The sequence below is a fragment of the Mesoplodon densirostris genome, chromosome 11 (assembly GCF_025265405.1).
Source record: "Mesoplodon densirostris isolate mMesDen1 chromosome 11, mMesDen1 primary haplotype, whole genome shotgun sequence".
NCBI classification, from domain to species: domain Eukaryota; kingdom Metazoa; phylum Chordata; class Mammalia; order Artiodactyla; family Ziphiidae; genus Mesoplodon; species Mesoplodon densirostris.
In genome coordinates this window covers 14,125,841-14,147,756 of record NC_082671.1, presented here as the reverse complement: position 1 = coordinate 14,147,756, position 21,916 = coordinate 14,125,841, and the positions used below count along the sequence as shown (strand labels likewise).

The 21,916-nt window shown below is 39.2% G+C and overlaps 1 protein-coding gene across 3 annotated transcripts in view; it reads left to right on the top strand.

Moving 5' to 3' along the window:
- The first annotated feature begins 13,713 nt into the window (after positions 1–13,713).
- Positions 13,714–21,916, top strand: part of EPS8 (epidermal growth factor receptor pathway substrate 8) — a 188,643-nt gene continuing 180,440 nt past the window's right edge. For 2 of the 3 annotated variants that reach the window (XM_060113011.1, XM_060113006.1), the window contains exon 1: positions 13,714–13,973. The gene's annotated coding sequence lies outside the window, so the exon portion shown is untranslated. Of the gene's footprint in view, positions 13,974–16,355; positions 16,417–21,916 lie in introns of all 3 variants that reach the window. The other variant, XM_060113008.1, reaches the window with a different exon arrangement.

The following is a 21,916-nucleotide window of genomic DNA, read 5'->3' as shown; positions in this document are numbered from 1 at the left end:
GAGATGGAAAAGTTGTTCAAAGGTGTGAAAAAGATAGGAATATGTGTCACTGAAGGACGTGTGCCAATAAAGGGCTCCATAAGGTAAGAATAGAGGGAAAAGGAGGGTCTAGTGTAATTTCTGGGATTGGTATGTGTCCACTCCACTTGGTCATAGAGGAGGAGGAAAGGAGAAGTTTAGGAAAGAGGAAAAGTGTCTCAAGGAATAGTTAGCAGGGAAAGAATCACAGGAAACAACACTAATGATTAAACAGTTTAGGACATGTTGTGAAAGAAACATTATGGCTTGTCTATAACTGCCTGCACTTAAATTAATTTTTTCTTGTGCAAGGAGTGGTAGAGTACAAAAGGGAAAAGGCAATGGAGAAAAAGGATGTGAACCTAGATGACCCTGACTCTATCCTAACCTAAGGAAAGAAAGTAAAAATATGTTCTTGGGCCAAATCTAAAGACAAGAAAAACTTTAGCTTCCTCATAAAGACAGGCCGCATCACTGACTAGGATGCGAAAAGATGAAAAGCTCATGAATCATAAGGAAACTCAAATAAAGAGGCCCCTAGACTTCTATTTATATACCTCTTTAAAAGTGTATTAAATTATTTTTCCAACTAATGCTATCAAGTGAAATCTTCCATCTGGCTGCACTGAGAAAGAATTTCAAAGTTGTGGAATAATAGAATCAGAGCTGGAAGTAACCTGAGTGTCTTTTCAGCCAACCCCCTCATTTTTCTTTTAGCAATTCTGGGGTGTGATGTAAACAGACTGTAGCGAGTCCACATGCACCAGACTTGCTCATTAAAAACACAAGACGGCTTCTGACACTCCTGTGTTCCTTTCCAGCTACTATCTGTCCCTCTTTCTTCCTAGTGAACCGCCTTGCAGTAGCAGTCTACATTTGCTCTCTCTCCACTTCTTTGCCTTCCTTTCCCCTCCCCAGGCCACAGAGCTGCCCCTCCATTGAAACTATCCTCACTCAAGGCCCCTCACAAAACTCACTCTCCCATCTGTGCAAAGAGGGCTTCAGAGTGAGATGGCTGAACTTGAAATCTTGCTTCTGTCATTTACTTCCTGTGTAACCCTGGGCAGCTTCACCTCTCTGTGCCTCATTTCCTCATCTATAAAGAGGGGATAATCATCATCATCATCATATCCTCATCACCCCTGCTTCACGAGGTTGTTCTGAGAATTGAATGAGTCAAGCCGTGTGAACTGCTTAAAATGGTCTCTGGCATGTTATAATCCCTTAATAAAATAAATCTGAGTTCTTAGCTATCATTATTATTATTATTATTATTTTGGCTGCGTTGGGTCTTCATTGCTGCACGTGGGCTTTCTCTAGTTGCGGCGAGCGGCGCTACTCTTCGTTCCGGTGTGCGGGCTTCTCACGGTGGTGGCTTCTCTTGTTGCAAAGCACCGGCTCTAGGAGCGCAGGCTTCAGTAGTTGCAGCGTTTGGGCTCTAGAGCACGCCGGCTTCAGTAGTTGTGGCGCACGGGCTTAGCTGCTCCACGGCATGTGGAATCTTCCACGACCAGGGATGGAACCCGTGTCCCCTGCATTGGCGGGCGGATTCTTTAACCACTGCACCCCCGGGGAAGTCCCATTATCTTTCTTGATAGCTTTGTAGTCTTACTGTTAATCAGTTCCCTCCTTCCAAGCTTCCTTCCATCCCTCCCTCTTTCCTTCTTTCCCTACTTCCCTTTTTTACAAGTATTTGTGTGTCTCTTTATCCTGTACCAGGACACTGGGGCTACAGTAATGAGCAAGACAGCACATGCTACTTCTCATGGGCTTAAACTCCTAGTTTTCCTCTTACCACTCTGTTAGCTGCTTCTTAGTTTTCAGTGGACATTCCTTTTCCTCCCTCTGCCTCTCGACCTCTTAAATTACCTTGAATTTCATCTTCTTATCCCAACATGTTTTCCTGAAGATAAAGGCATCCATCCATAAAGGCTATTCCAAACCTGTCTTCTGTCTTGACTTTACTCCTAGGTTAACCCTTCCAACCACATATTAGTTGTCTTCCCCTATTACAGAGAGACTTCAATCCCGAGATGTACAACCCAGGATAGATTATCTCCCCAGCGCAGCCTCCTTTCACCATTCCTGGTTTTACCGTGTGGTCAACGGCACCACCATCCATCTGGATACTTACATCGGGATCCTCTGTCTTCATCTACTTCCCCCACTTCAATCACATCACAATTCTACTTGCTTTGCAAGTGTGGTCTTCCTTCTCTATTTCCACTTTCTTCATTCAGGCCCTCTTTATTTTCCTCTTTGTAGAAGACCAGGCTTCTCAGTGATCTCTACTTCCTGTCTTCTGTTCCACCCATCTGTGCTCACACATTTTCTAAGACAAAAACCTGATCATTAATTCAATCGTGTATTCATTCACTCATTTACTCACTTGCTCTCTCACTTATTTGCTTAATAACGTTGAATGAAAACTCACTGTGTGCTGAGCACAGATCATTTTATTTCTCTCTAAATTCCTCCCAAGGTGCCTTGACTCCCTTTAATTACCCTTGTGTCTCTGTACATGCTGAGTCCTCCCTGCCTCCGCACACACCTTGTTCCCTTGACAAGCCACGACATGCTCTTCATAACTCAGCTCAAATTTCTCCTCATTCATTCATTTATTCATTCACTCATTCAACTCTGTCCAGTGCTGGGGATAGAACAGTAAATACAACTGATAAATCCCTGCTCTCACAGAATTTACATGAGGGAAACAGACAATAAATAATTGGACAAGATGATTGCAGATTGTGATAAGAGCTGAGGACAAAAAAGACAAAGTCAGGCAATAGGGAGAAAGAGAGAGAAAGAGTTGAGTTTGCGTGTGTGTGCGTGTGTGTGTGTATGTGTATGTGTGTGTGTCTAGGGGGTACAGTTTTTTTTTTAATTGAAGTATAGTCGATTTACAATGTTGTGTTTGTTTCAGGTGTACAGCAAAGTGATTCAGCTTTATATAATACATTTTTTTTAGGTTCTTTTCCATTATAGGTTATTACAAGATATTGAATATAATTCCTTGTGCTATACAGTAGGTCCTTGTTGATTATCCATTTTATATATAGTAGTGTGTGTATGTTAATGCCAAAGTCTTAATTTATCCTTCCCCTTGGGTGGTACAGTTTTAAATAGGGTGATTGGTCAGAGAAATCTTTTCCGATGAGGTAGCCTTTGAGCTGAGACCTGAATGAAGTGAGAGAGTGAGCCATGTCGATATCTGGAAAAAGAGCATTAGGGGTCAGGGAACAGCCAGTGCTAGGGCTGCAGTGGAAGCAGGCCAGGGTGCTCGAGGAACAGCAAGGAGGTTGGAAGGTGGTCAGCAAAGGGCTGTCGAGTGAGTCCCTGTGATGCCTGCCTGATTTTGCACAGCAGAGTTGAGCGTTCATTTCTCTGTGGCTCAGATAGTGCTTGGTATTACATTGTGCTGTTACAACATGGCATATGTTTGTCTCTATTTATTTCTGTCTGTTTAGTTGCTAATACTGCAAGCCCTCAAGGGTGGGGACCCTTCTGTACTCCTTTTTATATCCCCAAAGCCCATCCCTGTGCTTGGCAGGTGCTTGAAACTTCGCTGAATGAATGAATCAGAGGCCTTTAGATGCTTTCTTACTAGTGAGCCATCTGATTGGGTTTCTGGGTTCTTACTGCTTTCAATACTTTTCTTTCATCATGTCACTCTCTTAGCACCTGGTATTGATCTTTCACTTGCTTTGGCTACTTTCCTCCTGGAAACTTGAATCACGGACATTCCTGCACTGATTTCCAGTCATGACTCTCCACTCCTCCCCAGGTTTCTTTGTCTTGCAGTGATAAGTGTGCCTTGTGTGGGCAACACCAAGGAAGGACTTTACATATTGGAGCTGTGGAAAGCTCACAGCAGGAGCACTAATAAATGAAGATAAATGTACAGAGTGGGGTCAGAATACAGGACTTGCAAGTTGAGTAAAGAAGAAAAATACAGGCAAGTGACTGTGATGATTTAGAAATGTCACCCTGAGATCGTACTTTAAGGTTTTATAAATACCTTAATATTTATTGTCATCACTTATTTTTTGTGCAAGAGTAAATAAACTTTAGCCCTTAGCTTATTTGCGTATGACCAAAAGGTCATATATGCATATATTAGAATAGCATGCTTTCACAAGATGTCTATTTCTGAAAGTAGGTGACTTCTATAAAATGAGACATTGTATTTTTTTTTTTAGAACAGGAAGTTAGAGTTGCTTTTTTAAGGATAAAAATCTCAAAAATTGTGAATACAGGTGACAATCATTAGCAAACCAAAGCCTCTAACTTGTTGAAATAGGTGTCAAGAATGCAAGCAAAATGCACATATCATGAAATAACTCTAGCGCTCCTTCTGTATAATCTACTTACTCTGTTTCACACATGATTATAATAACTTGGTTATCTATTTTTTTCAGGTCACAGCCGATTAAACATAATAAATTATCTGGGCAGGAAGGTGGTAGAGGAAGTCACAGCAACAAAATGGATGGAAGGCACACAGGAGGCAGAAAGACATAAAGAAGCAGACATCAAGCCCTCAAAATGATAGCCATTTAGAGTCTCAAATGCAGGGCAAGCAAGGCAGTTACTCCTGTGGCACCATCATACAGGTGCATAACAGCTTTATCTGCAAGGTCAAATCAAAAGTTTTTTTTTTTTTTGGTACGCGGGCCTCTCAGTGTTGTGGCCTCTCCCGTTGCGGAGCACAGGCTCTGGACGCACAGGCTCAGTGGCCATGGCTCACGGGCCCAGCCGCTCCTCGGCATGTGGGACCTTCCCGGACCGGGGCACGAACCTGCGTCCCCTGCATCGGCAGGCGGACTCTCAACCACTGCGCCACCAGGGAAGCCCCAAGTCAAAAGTTTTTTTTAAAGTTGTTTGTTTGTTTTTTCAAATTTCATTTGGTGACAAAGCCTGACCTGACTTGTGCTTGTCTGATAGCAAATCTAATCTGAGGGGCTATGAGGCTACTTATGAACTTCGTTCTAATTTGTGTGAATATGATTTGCTGCAGAAATAATGTGTTAATTACAGACCCTGCTGGGTTGCTATGAATACGTATGTGGTATAAGCATCACGTTACCTTCACAAGATGCAAACATCTGGTTGCAAGGGTTTGGATAAGGAATTGTGTACTTGTGTAGTACAACACTTAATGTGCACAATGATAACTATGGTTAGTAAGATAAACACTCTGCTTAATAAGAAAGTGTGGAAAATGCTTTGAAAGCTTTGCATTGAAAAAAAGTGTTCATTAAAGGAAAGGAAAGTGTATTCGGAAAGCCAACACACGTTTAGAGATTTGTGTGTGTGTGTGTGTGTGTGTGTGTGTGCTTGTGTGTATCCAAGTTCTTTAAGATGAAATTAGACTTGGAATCTGGGACATACTTTTGCTGTTGTCTTGCCAAAACTTGGATTTAAGCACTGTTATCAGGAAAATTATCTTTAAGGCTGATGGAGTTTTCTTGAACACCAGGGCTATTGGAGTGAGAAAGCTAATGAGAGATGCGAATTTGCTTCTTAAAACCTTTAACTTTGTAATAGGAGTCCTCTTTTGTTTTGTTTTATTCCCTTCCCACCTCCCCCGCCCCAGGATTCTACTGTCAGTGGAGAAAAAAATTGGGGTGCCAACTTAAGGAAACAGAGTCTTCATTTGCAATTCCAATGAGGTCCCCAAGGGGAATTGTTAAATAGCCTGAGGGTATTTTAGCTCAGTAAACTAAAGATAGTTTAGACTTTAGGGATAGAAATTTTAAAACTCTAGCTGAATTCTACATGGAGTAAAGAATTCAGAAACACAAAATTCACAAAATATTACAATGTTAAATTTTCTCTGCCAAAAAATAATACAGGTCCATGGTTAAAAATTCAAATATTATAAAAGTATATTAACCAAAATAGTGAAAGGAACTCCTGCCTCCACCGTCATCTCTTTCCCTATAAAAGAAACTGTTAAAATATGGCTTGTATTTCTCTAGCTGTTATTCTTTTTTTACATAAATTCATTCCCACTACAGAGTGTATTGCAACTCACCTTTCTCCTCACCCCACTTAACAACTATATATCTTGATGTCCATCCAAGTTAGTGGTTAATATAACCACCTCATTCTTTTTCATCATGAGATAGAATTCCATTTTATGGCTTTACTGTAATTTAAAATTAACCGGTTTCTGAGGTTTACTTTTCCCCATGGTTATTTTATTTTTCTCCTTTTATTTTCATCTGCTTTCCTGGTTAGGCACAAGTAGAAAAATAAAAAGCTTAGATTTGATTAGAAAAAGCTGTAAATAGTGAGATAACTGTTTTCAAATGGCAAATTTCCAGTTCTGTGGAACGAGCAGTACAGTTATCTCAAAAAGATGAAACAAGTGATGTCTCTTCTGAATTTTAAAGACTATTCAGGTGTTACTAGTAAAGAAATGAGTAACAGGTGGGAGAATTAAATTTTCCTCAGCTGAGGTACCGAGGCATTAGAATTTCTGGAGGAAATAAGCCTTATTGTAAAAATCAACTTTCACATTTAAAATTAAGGACAGAGTACCTGTGGTCCTGCTCGGAAAGGAGTGTTTTATGTATTGAGCTCACCAGACATTCAAAGGTCAGGGATAATAGGCGATGAGACATTCTGATGACCTGTGTCCAGGTAAATAAGAGAACGGTAACTGGATCGCTTTCACCACAAATCAGAGTAACAACTGCCCTGTCCCTCCTCTGTCATTGTATGCGATTCAACAATCTTTCCCTCCGCAGGAGCAAGGAGTGTAATTAAGGTGAACACCTGTGACACACATTACATTATTCTTGCAATTTATCTATAAAGCCTCCCTGTTCCATTTCCCTTCCTGCCCCTCAGAAGTAACCACTATTCTTAATTTTATGATAAACATTCCTTTGTTTACATACTAGTTTTAGCAAATATATATGTGTTCCTAAATAATATATCATTTAGTTTTGCTTGTTCCTGAGCTTTGTAAAAAGGGCAACTTACTGCACATAATTTTCTGTGATCTTAGAAACTTTATATTTCTAAGAGTAATTGAGTCTGCTGAATGTGGTGGTTGCTTCCTCACATTCACTGCTATAGAATATTTCATGATCTGACTATATCAAAATTTATTTTTCTTTTTTTTCAGTTTGAAGTATTTTAAAATTTTCATTCACAATTTCCTCTTTGATCCATGGTTATTTGGAAGCCTATTTCTAAATCCCACTTATTTAAGTGAATCTTTAAAAATTAAAAGGTATTGTTATTTAAATTTTAAGTTAAGTCTTAACAAGAAAAATTAGTCTGAAATATATTTCTAAATCTATTGCCTTGCAAGCAGAGATTACAAGGTCTAGATCAGGGATCAACAAACCCAGCCACCACCTGTTTTTCTACAGCTTGTGAGCTAAGAATGGTTGGCACGTTTTAAATGGTTAAAAAACACAAATATTTTGAGGTATGTATAAATTAAATAAAATTCAAATTCAGAGTGCCTAAATAAAGTTTTATTGAAATACAGCTATGGGCATTTGCTTAATTACAATCCGTGTTCCTGCAGGAGGAGAAGATAATTGAATTGCATAAGCATATTGACTATGACAGCTTTCAAGTTACAGGGGCAAACTTGAGTGGTTGCAATAGAGACCACTGACCTGCAAAGCTAAGGTATTTAATATCTAGTGCTTTACAGAAAAAGTTTTTCAACCCTCGGTCTAAATAATCCAAATTCTTTGAAATATGTTAAGGTACACTGGTGAATTTATGTAAATATTTCTTACGGGTTTGATGAGAATGTGTATTCTCTTATTGCTGTATGTTGACACTGTAATCTCTAAATATTGTATACCTATATATCTATGTCTATCTATGCACATGGAGTTGTCAATAACTTATCAGTAGGTGAGAGAGTATTGAAGTAGCCCCACCATAATGGTGGATTTATCAATTTCTCCTTGTAGATTTGATCATTATGTGGTGCCCTTTCTATCCCCAATAATGCTTTTTTATCTTAAAGTCCATTGTGATTGTGTGATTTTAATGTAGCTACACCAGTCTTCTTTTCATTATTATATACCTGATATATCTTACAGTTTCCATGTCCTTATGTTTGTAAATAGCATATAGCTATGTTTTTAAAAACTACTATGACTCTGTCTTTTAGCTGTAGAGTTTAATCCATTTATGTTGTGATTACTTACATATTTGGATGTTTTTCCCTTTGGTCTTTCCTTTCTATTTGGCCCTCTTTTTCTACAATTCTTTCTTGTATTTTTAAAATTTTTCTTTGCACAGGGTAGATAGGTGGAGATACTGTTATGTTTATTTGTTTATTTCTTATTGCCTTTCTCTTCCTCTACTGTTTTGGAATTTCTGCATTCTGTGTCTATTCTTTCAGTCTTTAAGATACTGTAGAACATAACCACCAAAGCCATGTTCTCTGGAGCTAAGCTGTTTGAGTTCAAATTCCAACTTTGTCACACAGTAGTTAGATGACTTATGGCTCATGTTTTTGTGTTTTTTATCCTCATGTATAAAATGGAGACTGTCAGAAGATTGTTGTAAGAATGTAAATGAGTTGATACATATACAGCATTTAAACATTGTAAATATCATATGGGTAGTTTCTCTTGAAATTCTATCTTCAATGCTTTTCTTACAGACATTTAAAATTAATACTTTAACCCTTTCAAAACAATACAAGGACTGCAGAACAGTTTCACTCTGATCATCCTCCAGCTGATTTATGTTATTGCCCAATATTTTAATTGTGCTTTTTAACCCCACAAATTTGACATTATTATTATTATTATTATTATTATTTACAGACCAATTTTCTTCAGATTACCCCAAATGTTTATCAATTTATTTGCTCACCATTTTTTCCTTGCATCTCAGTATTTCTTATTGGGTCACTTCCTTCATCCAAAGGTGTGCTTTAGGAGTTTGTCTAGTGAAGGTGGTAAAAAGCAAAGCTTTTATTTTTCTAAAAATGTCTTATTTCCATTTTTGTTCTGGAAATATAATTTTTCTGGACACAAAATTATAGGTTGACAGGTTTTTTTTTTCAACATTTAGAAGATATTCTAGTGTCTTCTAGCTGCCATTATTGCTGTTGAAAATTCTTTGGTCTACTTGTTTTTCTTCTCGCAATGCTTTTTTTTGTGTGTGTGGTATACGGGCCTCTCACTGTTGTGGCCTCTCCCGTTGCGGAGCACAGGCTCCGGACGCGTAGGCTCAGCGTCATGGCTCACGGGCCCAGCCGCTCAGTGGCATGTGGGATCTTCCCGGACCGGGGCATGAACCCATGTCCCTTGCATCAGCAGGCGGACTCTCAACCACTGCACCACCAGAGAAGCCCTCACAATGCTTTTAATATGGCCTTTTCCTCTGGTGTTTTGCAATTTCATTCTCATGTATCTTGGTTTGGTTTTCTTTTCATGTATATTATTTGATACATGTATATGTTGTTCTTTCTCTTTCTGGTTTTCTTTTTAGGTATTCTACTTGATACGTGTATATGCCAGTATTTCCTCTCTTGGTGGATTCATGTCTTATATTAATCTTGAAACACTGTCAGGTATATACTATAATCTATATCTAATCTAAGAGAGTATAAACAGTCTCTTCACCTCTAGCCTCTAACCTATTCTTTTTGGTATCTTATTCTGGGATTCTGATTAGATAAATGTTACATCTTCACATTCTATCTTCCATAACTCTTTAAAAAATTATTTATTTATTTTTGGCTTCATCGGGTCTTGGTTGTTGTGCACGGGCTTTCTCTAGTTGCAGTGAGTGGGGGCTACTTTTCATTGTGGTGTGGTGTGGTGCATGGGCTTCTCATTGAGGTGGCTTCTCTTGTTGCAGAGCACGGGCTCTAGGCACGTGGGCTCAGTAGTTGTGACTCACGGGCTCCAGAGCGCGGGCTCAGTAGTTGTGGTACACGGGCTTAGTTGCTCTGCAGCATGTGGGATCTTCCTGGACCACGGTTGGAACCCGTGTACCCTGCATTGGCAGGTGGATTCTTAACCACTGTGCCACCAGGGAAGTCCCCAAAATGTGATTTATCCTCGTTAATATTCCACATGAGCTTGAGAAGAATGTGTATTCTGCTGATTTCAGCTATGTCCTTACTGATTTTCTACCTACTGGATCTACCCATATCTGACAGAGGGATGTTGTCATTTACTTGTTTTTGACTAATAAAGTTCCTTGTAGATAAGTAGGGGTTACACTTGGAAAGACTCTTTGTTAAAAATATTTCACTTCCCTCCATGCTTCAAAATTTTCACACGTCTACTTATATGGTATATAACAAATAAAGCATTTTCACATTCAAAGAATAAGCAAAGTGAATTTGCTACACCCAAATAGAGGTAAAGAACCATAACAAACAAGAAATATAGATATCAATTACAAGATAAGAAGCAAGCTCAAGCAGTTTCTAAAATGAGAGCAAAAATAATAATCGAGCAATTTGGCCTGTTTCTTCAGCAAGGCTGAATAAGAATGTCAGCTGTAGCCAAAATGAAATTAAGCATATCTCAACTTCAAGATATGCTTAAAATATTTAGATTAGATCATAAAAATAGTAATATTCTTTTTTTTTTTTTTTTTTTTTTTTTTTTTGCAGTACGCGGGCCTCTCACTGCTGTGGCCTCTCCCGTTGCGGAGCACAGGCTCTGGACGCGCAGGCTCAGCGGCCATGGCTCACGGGCCCAGCAGCTCCGCGGCACATGGGATCTTCCCAGACCAGGGCATGAACCCGTGTCCCCTGCATCGGCAGGTGGACTCTCAACCACTGCACCACCAGGGAAGCCCAGTAATATTTTTAACTACAGTAAACATTATCTAACTTATCCATAGGTACATTTTGCATTACTTGGCTTTAAGACTGCCTACAAAGATAAACACAGCAGTCCCTAAATGATACTCACACATCATACTGAGAGATTGGAGTAGAGACGGTGTTTGAAAAATACATTTGATTCTTGGGAAGTTTACATATAGTTCTCGGTCTTCAGGTTACATTTAGCCATCATCATTTCTTCATATTTTCTGTATCTAGCCTTTACACCCAGCTATAGATTTTACCTGTTTCTCAAGTTTTGCTAGTGTACTTTGTATTTGGGAGACCCCATTCACTCCATGTATCTACCTTCATTCTGTTCAACATCATTTTCATCTCCCATACCAACATTAGCAAATGAAACCTTCAAGAAGGAAAAACTTGTATAAGGCAACACAATAAACAAGGGAGTTGGACATCAATTCTCAGCAAAAGTGTAAAAAGATGAACATTGGTTCTAAACACTTAGAAAAGTAATGGAGATCATTGATACCAAAACTGGTTCATTTTTCAAAAGGTCCTGTTTATTTTTTTTAAGAGTTACTTGAACTTGTAGATGTAGGAATGCTAGAGACAGTGAATTTTCATTTCAGCAGAGCATGTAGAAAACCTTTTATGAAATCCTTCCACATGTGCTATGAAATCCTTCTTGGTTATAGCATTGTTGCATGAACTAAAGTGCTTGATCTTGAAAAGTATTCGTTCATAAATGTATTATTATCTCAGAGATCATTTTTGGTGGTGGGCTGCAAGGCTCTTTGTAAGCCTGTTTTATGTTTTTCTGTTTTTAACTGTTTTTCTCTCTTTTTTTTTATTAGACTTAGGTGGAAACAAAGAAGGCATGTCATTAAATTTACAGATGTTATAAATTGAAAGTGATCACTAATAATATTTTAAAATCTGAAATTAAATTAAATTAATCTAAAACAAACAAGATGAAATTTAATATGGTTTAAAGGTAAAAATTAGGTTTAAACATTAAATTATGGAAGTACAGACTATGTAAGGTGAAAGATATGGTTTAATTGTAGTCTATGTGAAATTCACTTGGATATTTGATCTGACTCTCTGTAATATGCTTGCTAAAAAACCTAATACAAGTTCGGGATGCATTATTGTCAGGGTATGCTTGGATCAAAGAGGCTGATCCCTGTGTGACTCGGTTCTCAGCCCACTATATTTGAATGTTGTGTTCTCTTCCGAGTGTACAGTTTAAGGAGAAAAGTGAAAAATCAAAGCACATTCAAAGCAGGGTATGGAATGTGGTTATGAGGGCTCACCATTGCATTTGAAGAACAATGAAAGGTTCTAGAGTTTTGAAGAAGAGGAAAATACGAGAAGATCTGTTAGTTACTTAATAGTTAGTTGGTTCAAATATTTCAAGGCTTGCAATGTCTATAAGAAATGAGATTAATTTTGTGTGGCTCTTTGGGGCAGAGCCAGCACCAGTGGTGTAAGTTAAGGGAAGTTGCTTTGATGTTCACAAATCAAATGACACAAACTTTAGAGTTAAGCAACCCTGGATTTTAATTCTGGCATCAGCATTGGCTTTGGCAAAAGGAATGAAACTTCTGAGCTTCATTTTCCTGCTAAATAGTTATAACAAGGCTCATCTCATTTTAAGGATTAGAAATAATAATATAAAAATGGCTTAGTTCCTGGCACAGGTACTCAAAGAAAAATTATAATTATACATAATATTGATAAAAATAGAGATTTCCAACAAAGGAAAAGTTTAAGTGGTTGATGGTGTAGTGGAAACATTGGAGAGAGGATTTCTACTTAAGATAGCAGAGTAAGGTCTGTTCCAACTTTTAGAATAATGGTTTTATTTCCCATCTTGGTTTGAAATCTCTCTTTCCCCTGACTGCGCTTCTCCGTTGCTTCACAAAACAAGCAGGTCCAATCTACTTTAACCAAGTTTATTTTATAGACTTTCGTTGATTTCTGAGAGTCAAGTGACCTTAAAGAAGTTAGAAAGGAGGGGGTTATAGCTATGACAAAGCTGGAGTTTCAAGAAGAAGCAAATGCAATGTCACAGATGGAAGGACTTCTCACTTAGTGGCTCCGGGGGCTACTGGGGGGAGAAGAAGCTTCTAAAGGTTGGTTAGGTCACGAGAGGCATTATGTGAAAGAAGCCTCCACTACTTCAAACCACATCAGGCTCTTGGCAAGAGCTGCGAGAAAAATAGGATCCAAGGCAGGCGTGCGATGCGGGTCTGGGCTTGCTGCTTGCAGCTAAGGACGGGTAGTTTGGAGACTCCCCGGGACCGAATGGAGGCCCTTGAGTGCCACCAGTTTACGGCATGAGTTTGAGGAGATTTAAAAAAAAAAAAAAAAAAAAGGAAGCGACAAAAGGGGAAAAATAGGGTCCCAGCAGGAAGACCAAGGCTGGAGGGTCTTTGGGTGCTGCAGGTTTACTGCCCGCAGGTTAGTGGCCACGAATTGCACACTAAGACCCGGGGCGCTGTAACTGGCTTGCTCCCTCCGCCAGGAGCATCCACTCTTGTCCGGGGCAAACCTCTCCTCGCGCTCTCCTCCTTCTCACGCCTCCCAGCTGCTAGTGGGTCCTGCTAGGGCACTTCTGGAAACCCGTCGTCGGCTCAGAACTTCGGTCCGACTTTGATCGCGGCCTTGATAACTCAGCGCGTTGCCCTGCCCTCTCTCCTACCTTCCCTCTCCCGCCCACCCGGCCCCGCCGGCCAGTTCTCCAGCGCTGCGGTCGACCAGATGCTCCGCGCCTCGGCTGCCGCCAAGACCCGGAAAGCGGAGCGGCTCCCGGCCGCGCGGCGCGCGCTCGCTGGCTCGCTCCCCGAGATGTACTGGGCATGCGCGGCGCGCGGCCGGCTTGGGCGAGCGGGTGAGCGGGCGGGCAGCTCCAGAGTTCCCCGGCGGCGGCGGCGGCGGGCCAGGCGTTCTAGCCGAGCGCGAGGCCGGCGCTGAGCTCGCCCCAGAGACCGCGTCTCCTCGACCGGACGCAGACGGCGGCTGGGCGGCTCGCGGAGGATTGGGAGGGCGCGGTCCGGGTCGGGGGCTTTCTCCCGGCCGCTTCCCGCCGGGTGTGGGTTCGAGGCGCCTCCGGGGAAGCCGCGGCCCCGAGGGCAGATCCGAGGTAAGAGCCCCTCGGCGAAAGGCGCCCGCTGGGGTCCGGCGGCTCGGACTCTCCCTCGATTTTCAAAATCCGCCTTTGTGTGCCGGGATGGAGTGATGCCAGGCGCCGCGTCCGCCTTCATTCACTTTGACTGCTTTCAACTGGTGTCGGGAGCCAGGTGTGCGAGGGCGCCGAAGTGTGTTCGCGGGCGGGTCCCGGGGCGCCCGGAGCCGGTGCCGACCCTCGGTCGCCCGCCGCGCCCGGGGCTCCTGCACGGTGGGCAGAGAAGATGCACACCGTCCCTGTCATATTCCCGGTAACCTGAGCTTCCGCAGATACACCTGCGCTTCTCTGGTCGGTGGGGCGACTCCAGAACGAGTATTCTTCTCCTGGCTTGTCTTAGACTTGGGGTTTCGAGAGCTACCCTCCCCACCCCCAAATGGGTGGGGGGAGTCTTTTCCAATTGACACTTTGCACCAAGGTCCCACCATCGTATACCCCCTCAAATTTTGAGAGAGCTTGTTGTTTGTGCATAGTTGTCCCTCTTAATTCCTGGTGACTTTCCTTTCGTGGCGGGCTCCACTCCTTTCACTCACCATTTTACTTTTGGGGAGACAGCCCTTCTGGTGTCTTTGTCAGTGAATGCCTTCGGAGTGGATTTCCAAGACCCTACCTGCTCCTCCTATGCTCTCACTTTCTACTTTCCTTTCCAGGACTACCTGTATGCAGAATCTTGGCACAGATTCTTCCCTTCCTTTGCACTGTTTCTCAAATCCTTTCCCCGTAGTACCCGTTGCATCGCTGGACTCTCTTTGGGGGTAGGATGCTGTATTAGGTATTAGGAATTGAAATCCATAGACGTCAAGAGCGGTAGAGCATTAGGAATTGGAATCCACCTTTACAAAACGTGTTTCAATGACACGTATTCTCGCTTTAATTTTTAAGGTTTCAGTTCTCGCCTCAGATAATAAGAGGAATAGCTAATGTCTTAAGAGTTCAGATAAAACTTGGTTTCAGAGGCATGTGACTAGTTTGATTTTGGCTTTTTTTGGCGGGGGGAGATAGAAGAATTAGGATTCCCAGAAGGCTTCTTTATATACATATATCAAAGTAACTGTGTTGTGTATGGCTTCTAATTTATTTCCATTGAAAGGATATCATTCTTCTACAGCGACTTGGGTTTTGGAAAGTGTGAACTAGTAATTTAGATCATGTGGTCATTGAAAATGAAAGTCAATGTCATCCTTTCTCACCTAGTATAGATTTTCTAGGAATTGGAGTTTTCTGGACGTATTACTATAGTTCTTTCTTAAGTTGCTGGTGTGGAAAATTTTTGGTCATGGGTTCACATTTTTAATTACCAATTTGAAAAATAACCCCCTTTATAGACTTGCCACATAAAGGGTAGGGTAGAATGTATCACAAATGTAATAACATTTTATAGAATGCCTTTAGTGCAGAATTCAGAGATTAATACTTTTAAAAATTCCCCAAGTCATTCTCTTCACAGCAGAAAAAAAGAAAAGAAGGAAAGGTAACTTGCTTTTAATTCCACTGCTGTGAGATAACCACTGTTCACAATATTTGATACATTCTGTTTGTAATCTTTATTTTTCTCTCACTTTCCAGTGTCATTGACTATCATTATATAGTAATTTTCAGCCTTTTGTTAATACTAGGGGAGTACTTTAAGTTGTATTCAGAGTGAAGATTCTCAAAATGGTTTATTCTTATTTGTTCCCTATTGAGAATCTAATGCTGAATTTTGACCACTTTGCTTGCTTCTGATCAAATGTAAAGATTTCATTTTGTTTTTATCTCTAGCTTTTCCTGCTTTCAATTTTTAAATCTATGCTGATACTTTTTAGTTTGCTAGACTTTGCCTGTTTTGGATGCTGTTCACAGTTTTGAGAAGTACTGGTCAGGTATTTTGTTGAATGCCCTCTATAGGCATTCCTCTAATATTGTTCTCCTCATCAGACTGAGGTTTGGGGTTTTTGAGGGGAAGATCACAGAGATAAAGTGCTACTTTTATCACATAATATAAAGGGTCCATACTATCCAACATGATTTATCACTGTTGATATTTATCTTGATCACCTGGCTGCAGTAGTATTAGTTTTCTGCACTGAAAACTTACTCTTTTTATTTCTTTTAATGCTTTTTCTTAGAAGGAAGTCACTGTGAACAGCCCATACTTAAGGAGTGGAGAGTTATGCTTCTCCTCCTTGAGGGTGGAGTATTTATATAAGTTTTTGGGAATTCTTTTGAATGGCAGATTTGTCTCTTTTCCCCATTTATTAATTTAATCATTTGCTTATATTGGTCTGGCCTCGTGTATATATATTTATACTTTGGGTTATAATCCAATACTACTTTGTTTTGTTCCTCAAATTGTTTCAGCTTTGGCCATTGGGAGCTCTTTCAGTTGGTTCCTGTCCTCCTTTGCCATATCTCCATTAATGTAAGTTTTTTAAAAGATCACTTCCTTACTTTCTAGCATTAAAAGATGCTCCAGTATTATCTTGTATATTTCCATTTCCTGCCGCAGCCCTAGAATCAGCCAGAAAGAACCTGGTTCATCTTCTTGGGAAATGGTGTTGGAAGCCAAGAAAGATCTGGGTTCTAGGTATTCTTGTTGCTACTGAGGGGTCATTACTTCTAGGCCCTCTCATCTGACAGCAGGAAATACATATGTGTGTATACAAACCCCTGTATGTACTCTTACAGGGGTACATGTTTCTTTTTGTAACCATGTGTATCTATTTTAAGGTAAATATGAGTTCATACGGTTGTCTCTTACTCTACCTAATCCATTACCACCTATATCATCCTGGATTCCTCCCCTTGCTTATCTGTAAGCTCATTCTAATAGGGAGAAGAAACCTGGCTTCCACCACCTGCCATCCATTTACTTAATTGTTCAAACCCATTATATGTGTATAGTGGTATCAAAATTGTTAACCTGTGCTCCCTTTACAAAGAGAGGGAACAGCTTTATCAACTAGAGTACATTGCTTACGTGCAGTACATTTTATAGATTTTTAGATTATATAGATTTTTAGATTTTATAGATTCCAGGTAGTCTTACAGATTCCATTCCTTTTCCTCCTATTCCTTTCATGAGGTGTTGCACACATGTATGATACAGGTAGATACTTTTGTCACAATCTACATTCTATTTTGGGATCCCCAGACCTTCTACATGATTTTTTTAAAATTTGCATATATTGTTTCACTCTTTGTCCTGTGACTTTCTGTGAGTTTTGACAAATGAGCAATTTCGTGTATCTATTATCATACAGAATAATTTCAACAGATTATTAAATCTTCTGTGTTTCACATATCACTCCCTTAACCCCCTTCCCCTGGCAACCCCTGATTTTTTTACAGTCTCTATAGCTTTGCCTTTTCTGGACATCATATAACTAGAATCATATAGTCTTCTCTGATTGGCTTCTTTCACTTAGCAATGTGCATTGAAGGTTCATTCATGTTTTCTTGTAGTTTGATAGCTCATTTCTTTTTATCATGTAATAATATTGCATTGTATGGATGTATCACAGTTTCTGTATCTATTCATCTATTGAAGGATATCTTACTTGCCTCTGGTTTTTGGCCACTATGAGTAAAGCTGCAATGAAAATTCATGGGTAAATTTTTATATGGACATAAATTTCTAGATCAGTTGGGTAAATACCTAGGAACATGATTGCTGGATCATATGGTAAGATTCTGGTAGGCTTTGTAACATACTGCCAGTCTGTTTTCCAGAGTGGCTGTACCATTTTGCATTCCCACCAACAGTGAATGCAAGCTCCTGTTGCTCCTCATCCTTGCCAACATTTGGTATTGTCAGTTTTTTGGATTTTATCCATTCTAATAAGTATATAGTAATATCTGATTGCTTTAATTTACCCTTTCCCTAATGACTTTTAATGTTAACCATCTTTTCATATGCTATTTTCCATTTCTTTGGTGAGATGTCTGTTCTGAACTTTTGCCCATTTTTAATAGGGTTGTCTGTTTTCCTATTTTTGAGTTTTGAGAATTCTTTACATACTTTTGGTACAAGCACTTTATCAGATATTTGTTTTGCAAATATATTTTTCCAGTCTGGCTTGTCTTTTTATTCTCTTAACAGTGTCTTTACACAGCAAATGTTTTTAATTTTAATGAAGGCCAACTTATAAATTTCGTGGATAAGCTTTTGGTGTTGTATTTAAAAACTCATTTTCAGACTCTAGACCACCTAGATTTTATCCTGCTTTCCTACCCCTAGAAGTTTTTTAGTTTTACATTTATATCTGTGACCCATTTGAGTTATTTTTTGTGAAAAGTGTACAAAAAGACACTTTTCACTTTTTGTGAAAAGGTAAGTGTCTAGATTCACTTTTTTGTCCATGGACTTTGAGTTGTACCAGTAGCAAATTAATGATTTTTAAGTCAAGTAGATTATATATTAGGTTTAGGATGGAAAAGAAAGTGTTTTTATTTGATTTTTTTTACATGTTTTGTGAAATTGCTTAAAAGAAACAGTTGAGAAATGATTTGGAAACCAAATGTAATACTGCATAGACTATATGCTGAGATTGATTCCTGGACATCGTATATAATTCATTTCCTTCTTCCTCACTAAATCAGAGATTCTTCTTTGTGGAAAATAGAATTGTTAATACAGAGTAACATATGTCAGTTATTTCAGATCTAATCATAGAAGTAATTAATAAAGCTTTATTTTTCACAAAAAAGATCTGAAATAAGAGGTTTGCAGGGTGTGTGCCGAGAAGAGGCAGATGATATACACCCCATATAGAAACTTGAGACTTAACTGGTTTTTAATCTTATCCCATACCACTCCTCTTGCCTTTTTTCAAGTGGCTTTTTTTCAAGTACCTTTCTTTTGGTCAACACTTTGTGTTGTTGATATTGGGGCCAGAAGGATAGTTAAATTACAATTAGAACCAATACCCTTCAGGAAGCATCTAGAGAGATCAGACATCATAAAACTAGCATCTTTGGTATGGGAGGCATTACATACATTATCTCTTTTAACTCTTACAAGAGCTCTTTAAGGCAGGTCCCCTTATTTCCATATTACAGGTAAGAAATAGGCTCAGAAAGATAAAATGACTTGTCTATGGTCCACATGGGGAGAGAGGGACAGTGTTGGGATGGAAATCCTGATCTTTCTGACTCCAAAACCCATGTTCTTTTCGCTTTGCTATGCTATCTCTAGTAAATGAAAAAGTGCTAGGATAGTATTAATATGTCTTTGATTTTATTCTTTTCTTTAACATTGTACACTACTTAAATGACTACTGATCTAATCGAGAATGGCTCAGAAGATTGTGTTTTTGACATCCATGGAGATTCTTTTAACTTTTTTTTTCTGTTGACTGATCTACATCCCACTGACCCAGAGGTATTAGGTATTGGAACATGTTTATAAAGAATGGAGTTCCTTTAAAGAGAGGAAGTTGTGGAGGATTAGGAAAAATAGAACAAACAATGGTAGCATGAGCTAGTTGTTTATCCCTTTGCCTCTCTGAATTACAAGTTTCTTGAGGGCAGGGAATTGAGTCTCAATGATCTTTAAGCACAGCACATCACATGTGCTATGCACTCACAAACTGTTTGCTGGATGAAATCAGCACTAAATATACTTTTTACAGAAGTTTGTTTAGAATATTTAGAAGGGGATGAATTTTTCTTCACACAGGAAGTTGAATGTAATTACATTTCATTTATTCATTCATTCATCATTTATTGAGCATTTGTTGAGTATCTGTTCTGTGCCAGACACTGGAAACACAGAGGCGAATAAGACAGGATCTCTGCTTTCTGTGATCAGGGAACCCAGAGAATGGAGGCAACCAGACAACCATTTCAGTAGAGTTTGGAGCTAAATGGAGTATGTATTAAACAAACAAATAAGCAATGGACTTTGCAATCAGAGAGACCTTCTCTGCCTTAGTTTTCTTATCTAAGAAGTGGAAACAATAGCAGTACCTACTTGACACAGTTTTTGGGAGTAGGTTAAGTGAACAAGAGAAAAAATGTGCACGTTTATCTTTATATCTCAGTGCATAGGAGAAGGGGGAGGCTCACGGTGGTTGAGGGAGTCAGAAAAGTCTTTACTGGGGATGTGACCCTTGACTATTTTTAAAATAAATTTATTTATGTATTTACTTTTGGCTGCGTTGGGTCTTTGTTGCTGCATGCGGGCTTTCTTTAGTTGCAGTGAGCGGGGGCTACTCTTCGTTGTGGTGCGTGGGCTTCTCATTGAGGTGGCTTCTTGTTGCGGAGCACGGGCTCCAGGTGCACGGGCTTCAGTAGTTGTGGCTCGCAGGCTCAGTAGTTGTGGCGCATGGGCTTACTTGCTCTGTGGCATGTGGGATCTTCCCAGACCAGGGATCAAACCAGTGTCTCCTGAATTGGCAGGCGGATTCTCAACCACTGCGCCACCAGGGAAGCCCTGACCCTTGACTTTTATAGGATAAATTTTTGAGGTCAAGAATGAAAGTATGAGGTGGGACACCAGGGCATTCCACGCAAGATAAATAAATGTGACGTGTGCAGAATGGGTGGGCATGAGGAGAGTGTTGGGGAATTCTGCGTCTTTTCGCAGACGGAGCCTCCAGGATTATTAGAAAGAACTGAATAAGCAGTTATTTTTCATTTTTATAAGTAACAATACAATAGTCTTTACATTGGAGTAGGAGAGAATAAAGGTACCAAACCTGTTTGAAGAATTGCACGAATCCCTTCCACTTATCATGTGACTTTCTGAATGTAGTCCTTTATGTAGCAGGTAAATTCTTGTGTTCTTTTTCAGTCCTGTGGCACTCAAGTGATTTTATTAAGAAAGAGCACTTGTGTGTTTGGGTGAAATCAGAGGTCCTCTCTCAAACCATATTTTTTTAAAAGTTTAATTTTTTTTAAATTGAAGTATAGTTGATTTACAAAGTTGTGTTAGTTTCTGTGTATAGCAAAGTGATTCAGTTATATATACATATATATGTGTGTGTGTGTGTGTATATATATATATGTGTGTATGTATACTTTTCCATCATGGTTTATGGAACCATTCTTATATTTAGTAGCATGGAAACATAAGAATCTAATATCCCACAAAGGCAGGATCTAGTCCTATTTGAGCCAATCCAGAATTCTAAGAACCATGAACGGTTTCTCAACAGAACCTGAAACATAATACTTAGGAACGTTCTAAAATAATCTGTTAAGTGAATGAATTATGTGCTTGATAAGAGGTCAGAGTTTTGTAGTTGAAAATTGTGTTTTTAATATAAGGAGAAAAAAAGGGGGAAAAAGATCAATAGAAGGAAGAGAAGTTTATATTTAAGTAGAGGGAAAAAGACATTTTCAAAGTCCTCTATTGAAGACTGTTGACATGAATTTCATTTTATTTAGAAGATCCTTTATTAGCACCATTAGAGTATTACTTCTCTATCACCATTAGAATATTATTCCTTATCCTAGAAATACATGCATATTATTGATATATTTATTGGTTTACTGCAACAATGGAATGTTTCCAGTGTCTGAAATATAATGTTTGTGATCATTAAACACTGTAATTTTTTTCTGTGGATTCTAATATTTATAATGTTTTGTAATATTGTAATTGTTTCTAATATTTTTCATTAGAAAATAAATGTTTAAAAAAGTATAAGCAGCAAAACAAATCCATAAAGAAAAATATGGATGAAATTTGTCACTTTTGAGATGACATTGAACACAATTTAATTTTCTACAATAATTTTGACATTTGAAGTTAATGGTAATCATAGACATGAACATATAATGAGATGGTTTTAAGTTTGTTGACTTTTCAATTTTAAGAAAGATATACTTGTGATGAAAGAGAAAGAAGATACATTTAACTTTCATATGTAGAAGAAAACAGAACATTATTGTAGCTATATAGATTTTTTCCCCCA